This window comes from Agrilus planipennis, unplaced genomic scaffold, assembly GCF_000699045.2.
Source record: "Agrilus planipennis isolate EAB-ADULT unplaced genomic scaffold, Apla_2.0 scaffold8, whole genome shotgun sequence".
Lineage (NCBI taxonomy): Eukaryota > Metazoa > Arthropoda > Insecta > Coleoptera > Buprestidae > Agrilus > Agrilus planipennis.
In genome coordinates, this window is record NW_020442461.1 from 742,607 (window position 1) to 750,317 (window position 7,711).

Sequence of the window (7,711 nt, forward strand, 5' to 3'; positions counted from 1 at the left end):
TTATGAACTATTTTGAAAATCCTAAATAAAAATTTAATAAACAACCAAAAAAAAATTAATATACATTACTTGAACCAGTTAGACATATTACAGTTGTGTACATACTGTAAAATATAATAAATTATCTTCTATAAATGTTATTAACAAAAACAAAAATCACTTCCTTATGGAATGATCACTTCCCATTAGTCGGATGGTGAGTTATAGCGGTAGCGGTTATTATTACGGATTAAGTGATTAAAATAAGCTGATAAACGATATTACATAATGGATTTTTCCTTATATGTCACACATGAAATATATCAACTAATTGCGAATTGTGGGCGGTTAAATTATTATTACATTTACATACGTATATGTAACATATGTACAACTCGATCTATCATAAACAGGTTGTTTATTTTTTAACTTTTAAAACTGATTTTCGAAATTTTATTGTACCTATAAAATGACAAAGGTGCAGAGCTTTGAAGAGAATCAACTAGACGCAATAAGGAATCGCATAATGGGTAAAGCAGCGTTGTTAAGGGGCAAAAGAATTAGTAATAAAATCACAAGTTACAATCACAAGCCGGTCCTGGATGTGATTTGACAACGTGAGTGTAGTACCACTAAATCATCTAGTACAACGAATTGCGATAAGAACATCTAAAACAATCATAAAGAACTTACCGCTTAGGTATTTATCGACCATTTAAATGGTTCTGGGAACTACACAATAAACACACATACATACACTACCAAAATTGGTCAAAAATAGAACCACATGCTAGAAGACAGGCTTCAAGATGTCCACCAAAACTATTTCTGTGAGGCATTTGACGAATACCAATTGCAACGTTCATTACATGGTCATGCACATCATTGAATATAGTGCACTCGGGTTTGATACATGAGCTGTACCATATAATGCCATACAAAAAGGTCCATCTGAGCTAGATCCGGAGTAGTAAGAGTGGATTAGCGTCACACTAGTAATGACTACTATGAAAATTCATAATCTGCAGAACTTTTTACTCAAAACCACTGTCATAAACCTTCTCATGACTGAAAATCAGTTTGCTGAAAGGCTAGTACTCGCTGCAAATGAGAAGTATGCAGCGATTCTTTATAAAGACAATTCCAGACATCAAACAATAACCCCTCCTGCAAGATTGGCATTTATATCACAAAGTCTTGTTCAATTTCTTCAATTTCTGGTCGAGCTCGTTCGTATAACTGAACTTCACCGCTTGAGGTAGTTCGGAAACCCTCATCGCTCCTGTCTACACCCCTTTTGCTAGCATAAGGCCTCAAATTTAGACAAGTTACTGAGATGTACTCAATCCAACTAACTTGTGTGCTTTTATTTATCGTAGACTACTTATCTAACTTTTCCTTAGAACACAGCTACCTGTTACTTTTTTTTGAGAAACGACTGTAGCAATTAAAATAGTGCATCACACACCCCTTGACATTTAGAAGAAACAGTAGTAACCACTGTAATTTTAGTGCTACGTATTAAATCGAAATCGTTGGACATAGCATAGGTGCAAAAATATATAGTGGAATGGAAAAGATAAAAAACATTTCAGAGACAATGACACTAACACCTCGTGTGATGTATGAGCCCTTACGCTTAATTGACCGTTGTATAAACAGGATGACATGTTGTCTATAACATGTTGTTTGGAGTGACACGTTCGCATATATGCTATGTGCATTATTATCGGGGCGAAGCGCCTCCTCGTCCGTTGACCGACAGCACCTATCGTTGAAATATTGTAGGGTTTCGACCCCTTTTTCAGTATGCTAAATGGATCGGACATATGCGGCATTGGTTTAGAATGACAAGACATAATGGCGTTATATGTATGCACCTATAGTAAATAATTAATTTGTACGCCTGGTTATTTTTTGCACAATGCCTAAATATAAATACAGGGGACGAAAAATTAGATTAAGTGGCTGATTTTAGGTATCTAGGAAGTCAGATAAGTCAGGACGAAAGGAGTAGTACGGACATAAAGCAGAAGATACTAATTTAGAAATTTGAAAAAGATTGTTAAAGGTGAATGATGAGGATACTGTGGATAGAGAAAATTAGAAATGAAGAGGTAGGAAGAGACCTTTTCAGGCATGAAGGTCTAGTCAGAGACATATTAGAGGCAGTAAAAGGTGTTAACCTAGATTAGATTACTGTTCGCAAAAAGTTAAGGATTTGGGATGATCTAGTTTTAGGACCGAGCAACATGGCCTAGAGGTCTAGACCACTGCTTAGCATTCGGGAGGACGTCGGTTCGATTCCGGGTCCGTCTGCCTTGGTCCAGGTTTTCTGTGGTTTCCTTGCTTCACTTAGACAAATGCTGGGGCAGTAATATTCCACAGATAATCTTCCATTCTCTTCTGCCTTCATTTTGTCCGTCTCATCTTTCTCGCCCGAACCACCACTCACCCATTCCCACGATTCCTGAAAGCAGGCTGAAGAGGGCCTTCCGCCCTACCTTCCGGCGTAGTCTGGAGGGACTGCCCGCCCACCAGCATTACTAGCTGATGGGAATGAAACACCCAAAAAGAAGTGGCCTAGAGGTTTAGACCATTGTTTAGCATTCGGGAGTACCCTGGTTCTATTTCAGCTCCGCATTTGTGTGGATTCTTGGGATCACTTAGGCAAATGCTGGGGCAGTAATATTCCACAGATAATCTTTCATTCTCTTCTGTCTTCATCTCGTCCGACTCATCTTTCTCACCTGAACCACAACTCACCCATTCCTACGTTTCCTGAAAGCAGGCTGAAGAGGGCCTTCCGCCTATCTTCCGGCGTGGTCCGGAGGGACTGCCCGCCCACCAGCATTACTAGCTGATGGGAATGAAACACCCAAAAATAAGTGGCCTAGAAGTTTAGACCATTGTTTAGCATTCGGTAGTACCCTGGTTCTATTTCGGGTCCGCTTTTGTGTGGATTCTTGGGATCACTTAGGCAAATGCTGAGGCAATAATATTCCACAGATAATCTTCCATTCCTTTCTGTCTTCTTTTCGTCCGTCTCATCTTTCTCATCCGAACCACCAACCACCCATTCCCACGATACCGGAAAGCAGGCTGAAGAGGGCCTTCCGCCCTACCTTCCGGCGTGGTCAAGAGGGACTGCCCGCCCACCAGCATTACTGGCTGGTGGGAATGAAACACCCAAAAGTTTTTTTTTCTAGTTTTGGGGAAATGCGGAGATTAACTCAGAATAGGTCCTGAGTTAATCTCCTAAAAGAGTGGAGGTGCGTGTCCAACCAGTCTTAGGACTGACGACCTTATGATAATGAATGCCTAAATACGTGAAATGGACCTTAAAAGCGATCGTTCTACTCTCTATGACAAATAATTTTTGATTCAACGTTAACGTCTTCTAACAATTCAAGTCGATATCTCTATATTTGTTTAGTTAGAAGTCTTTGGGGTTTCGCTGGTCCTTTGGGTGCGGAACACACAGACACTTGTATCGAAATGATTGATCAAATTCGTGAATCATCATCTTATGATATTCCATCATCTGGTGGTCCCAACCATGACAATTTTACTGTAACTCATTCGTCGACTCTTATAATATTGAACAAATTATCGTGTGTGCATAGCAAGTTCTTCTATCTTTACAAATATTTCCCTGGTTGATTCACGGTCCAAAACCCATGATATGATTAAGAGAAATATTTTACGGTTTGTATTAGCGGTTTCACGTGTATAAACACAGCACATTCATTGGAATTATGTTCTATGACTTTCAAGTGACAAATTAAAGGTAAACTTTTAACACACTAACGGCTGCTGCAATAATTGCTTTTCGCATACCGCATTTGTCAATATCTTTGTAAACGGATTTCAGTTGACGTGGAAAAAAATCACGGTACAGATATATCCACAAGCGGCAATGGGTCTTTTATAATAAACAGTTTGCCGCTTAATATGGAATGTTGTTACCAATTACGAAACTCACTCGGGCCGTTAACTGTTACAGCTGCCAGACTCCAAAGATCAAATGTAAAATGCATTTGCAATTATTAAGAGCGAGAATATTTTTTATTATCATGACTCACGTTAATAGGACTAATCGTACCTAAGCAATGAAATTATAGAATTTATTTGAATAACGGTATTTTAATGTGCAAACCATAAGCGAAATCCGTGTGTCTGTTTGTTTAAAGATGGCAAAACAAATTCAAAATTCTGATCGGCAACCAATCTGAAAATATCACCATCATCACTGGTTGGACTCATATCTCAACTTCCTATTTCCAGGCTATCTGAGCATTTCTCAAAAACTAGAGCACCTTACTTATCTATCTGTAATCTAATCTAGGTTTACATGTCCTCCGTGTAAATCCTATTTCTGCTTCTAATATGTCTCTAAGTAGTCCTTCATGTCTGAAAAGGTGTCCTATTAACCCATTTCACCTATTTCTTATTGACATCCACTGTGCCTTCCGTTCCTTTATTCTTTCTAATACTTCCTCATTTCTAACCTTTCCAGTCCATGGTATTTTTAGCTTCCCTTCTCCTAACATTTACATCCCCTACATTAATTCCCTGTTCCAAATTTTGCTAGCATGTTTATTTTCCTGCTTCCTTGGAACCCAATCCCTTTGCCAGACACTCCACAAAATCTGGACACCTCTATTTTTCTTACTTGCCCTTATAATTTCCCTGCATCTGTTCCTCATTAATTCACCTATATAGGTCTCTTCCTTAAGCCAATTTCTATCTACTCCTGATTGATTTTCAATCTCTTCAAAGCCATCTCCCTCTTTCTGTCGTATTTACTTTTAGTTCTTATTTTCAATTCCTTCCTTCTCCAAATTAGTAAAGGTTTCTGCGGCCAATGGGTGAACCGAGTCTGCATCCAACATCAGAGATGGAAGGTCCCCTGGAGAAGCTCCTCACTCGTGCTAGCGAAACGTTAAGAAGCAACTCCAACATACGACGGCCCTTAGACCAGAATCAGAATAGCATCAGTTCTTATTCCTTCATACTTCCTTCCTGAAATCCCTTTCATCCAGCCCCCCTAACTTCTCATATTTTACTATCCTTTTTATCGCTTCTTCCTACATCTTCCGACATTTAGTCTCCCTTCTTACAGTAGCTCTAATTGCATTAACTTAATATATCTTTTATATAAAACCTCCATCTGCTTTCTTCTTTCCATACCCATACACCATCCTCTTCATCATCACACTGAATAACATCAGTCTCCTACCCCAGTCATCCTTACATAATTTCTTACCTAACTCCAATATCCTTCCCATAATTGCCCTCCCCTTAATCACCGGATTGGTGCTATGCATCTCCTCTGTAATATTATTACTCAGCTTATACCCAAGGTATGAGTAATTCCTCAATTTTTCTATCTCTACTCTCTTCCATTTATTTATTTTCTTTTTGGCAATGGATTTTAAACATCTCATGCGTATGAAGAAATATTACCTGTTACATTTTTATAAACATTCTGTATCTATAAATTACGTTCTACCGAACTACTTTTAAGAGTATCAAGCTGATGATGCCATCTACTTGTTAGGCGAAACCTTAGTTGTCTAGAGATCTGTACGCATGAGCTATATGATGATTTACTGGGTGCGCATTGTGTGTTATGTTGGTGGCCTAAGAAAAGATACGTTTCTAAAAAATTTATTCAAAAGATAACAAAATTTCTTGATTGGTTTCATACTTTACTGCATGATACTGCAGCAGATAGCAATTATTACTTACGCAACAACCAATCACCCGATTACTAAATTTTAAAAATAATATCTACATTAACACCCTTATTATATTATTCCCTTAGAAAAAACTTAATGCGCCCCCGGGTGGGCTCGAACCACCAACCTTTCGGTTAACAGCCGAACGCGCTAGCCGATTGCGCCACGGAGGCACCAACGTTTCGCCAATTTAAACACTTCAATTTTCATATATATATCTTCTAGGTACTAGTTTTTACACTTGATTTCGTAAAATTATTTCTAAATCTTTACAACTTTTATAAAAGTAGCTTAAAGCATTTTTGACAACCTCCTCTTCATGTCTGTAAAGTTCCATCAAAATCGGTTTCAGCCATTTCAAGGATTAACCTGTCCAGTCAGAAAACAGGTGAACAGAGAGACAGATACAAGAAAAGAAGCTGACCATAAACCATTGGAATTAGCGACTTTTTGAACCCACCGCTTACAGTAATCTAATCCAAGTCCATCCCCTATTTCTGTTTCTACTATGTCTCTAACTAACCCTTCACCTCTAAGAAGGTGTCCTATCAACCTATCTCACCTATTATTTTTATGAAATCCCTTGTGCCTTCGGTTTTCTACTCTTTAACATCCTCCATCCAATCAACTAATACAGTCGGAAGTCCGGAGCTGCTAAACAGGGCATATTGGCCTATTTTGGAATTTCATTAAAAAGGACTTCCCAAAATTTTGAGGCCGTCCCAGGACCATAGGCCTTCCTTCATCCGTAGCTTAATGCCGATATTACGTAGCACCTCAAAAACGCCGATCCAGAAATCCTATCTCACCACAATCTATGCTAAAGTTCGTTTAAAAATAATGCCTTTTTAATTATTTTTGGAACACATCTTGGAATCTACCGACAAGTGTATAAAGCTTCCCATGTTAGGAGGTTAATAACACAATTCATCCGATGACAAAAGTTTCGGTCATAGACGTTAAAAAAATATTTATCACACGGAGTCAACTCGAATCCGTGTTCTTGCTCTTCTCCGATATTAATCAAGGACGGCCGGTTAGGATTATTAGCTTATGCAAATACGAAGATCGCTAATAAATCCTTTCAATACTATCCGCACACAATCAATACTCGTCTATCACATTACGCGAACCGCTGAATAGCATCACACAGGATAAAGAAGTTTAAATTTTATTGTCCAACTTTATTGTTAGGTTTAATAAATAGGTTACCAGCTTATGCTAATAGGTAATTGTTTTTTTTACGTTGGTTTGCCGCATGTCACAAATTTAAATATTGGCTTTGCGATTCTGTTTGATTGCTGTTATTATAGCAAGCTGCAAGCTTATTTACAACCTAAGATATACGTAACAGTTGGACCCGTTCAAAAACCCTAGTTGGACATACCCCTTCACGTCCTCAAGTCCTGTATGTCTCTAAAGGCGTCATTAACTGTATGATATCAGCGGCGAAATCAACAGATCATTATGACCAAGGTTTTCACGTATATGCCGACAGACAGAAGGAAATACAATCTCACAAGAGACCAAGCTGTTAATCACATGATAACGTTATACTTTATCATTATCATTGTTTCATCATAGGGTCGTCAATCCTAATACTAGTTGGAGGTGTATCTCCACTCTTCGTTATCCAATACCTTTGATTAGTCCATTACGTCTCCATGGGAGTCATTATATATATGATTCAGCTGGATTTCCACAGCTCGGGAATGTAATCTCATAAAACCTCAAGCTCTTGATCTCCTGATAACCTTAAACTTCATCATCATCATCATCATTTCATCATAGGGTCGTCAGTTTTAAGATTAAATGGACACGCACCTCCACTCTTTCTTATCTGACCTCTGACCTACCTTTTATGTCTCCAGGGGCGGTATCATTCAGGTACCATTATGTCGTAGCTGGATTTCCATAGCTCGGAAATCATAATTTTTTACGTGTATTCCGATAGATGAAAGGAAATGCAATCTCATAGAAGCCCACGC

General features: G+C 38.5%; 1 non-coding gene across 1 annotated transcript; it reads right to left on the reverse strand.

Annotated features, from left to right (window-relative positions):
• Positions 1-5,822: 5,822 nt before the first annotated feature.
• On the reverse strand, positions 5,823-5,896 carry Trnan-guu. Its single transcript has one exon. It is a non-coding gene; the product is annotated as a tRNA-Asn (tRNA).
• Between the last annotated feature and the right edge of the window lie 1,815 nt (positions 5,897-7,711).